Genomic DNA, 655 nt, shown 5'->3' with positions numbered 1-655 from the left:
CCTGGAAAATCCCATGGATGGAGGAACCTGGTAGGCTGCAGTCCATGGGGTCTTGAAGAGTCGGACAGGACTTCACTTTCACTTTCACTTTTCACTTTCATGCATTGGAGAAGGAAATGGCAATCCACTCCAGTGTCCTTTCCTGGAGAATCCCATGGACAGAGGAGCCTGGTGGGCTGCCGTCTATGGGGTCACACAGAGTTGGACACTACTGAAGTGACTTAGCATCAGCAGCAAAGAGTCCTTTGATCTGGAAGTCACTGAAGTTGGAGATTCCAATGGCTTTCACCAACCCCCTCACCCACCAGCCCAGTATGGTCACTCAGGCCTTCAAGAATGCTATTTTACTGGTGAGGACATCACCTTTCTTGTGTTTGGGGAAAAGTTTTCCCCGGGGTGGAATCCCAGCCATTAAGATAAATGTACAGATGGTCCAGTTTTCAGTTGTTTAGGATCTTCTGACAGGTTTCCTTCACCAGCTTCTCTCAAAGAAGATGGACCATAACTTGTTCATGATGAAGAGGTCCCCGTGCTTCACACCCGTCTCTCAGATGGCTTCCGCCATCTTATTCTTCTTCTGATAAGACACAGGCACAGTCAACGTGGTGGTTTCCTGCACCAATGGCCTCCTTCACAGGCTCCTTGACTTTGCCGG

This window comes from Bison bison, unplaced genomic scaffold (genome assembly GCF_000754665.1).
Source record: "Bison bison bison isolate TAMUID 2011002044 unplaced genomic scaffold, Bison_UMD1.0 scf7180017864518, whole genome shotgun sequence".
Taxonomy (NCBI): domain Eukaryota; kingdom Metazoa; phylum Chordata; class Mammalia; order Artiodactyla; family Bovidae; genus Bison; species Bison bison.
This window is presented reverse-complemented; position numbering follows the sequence as displayed.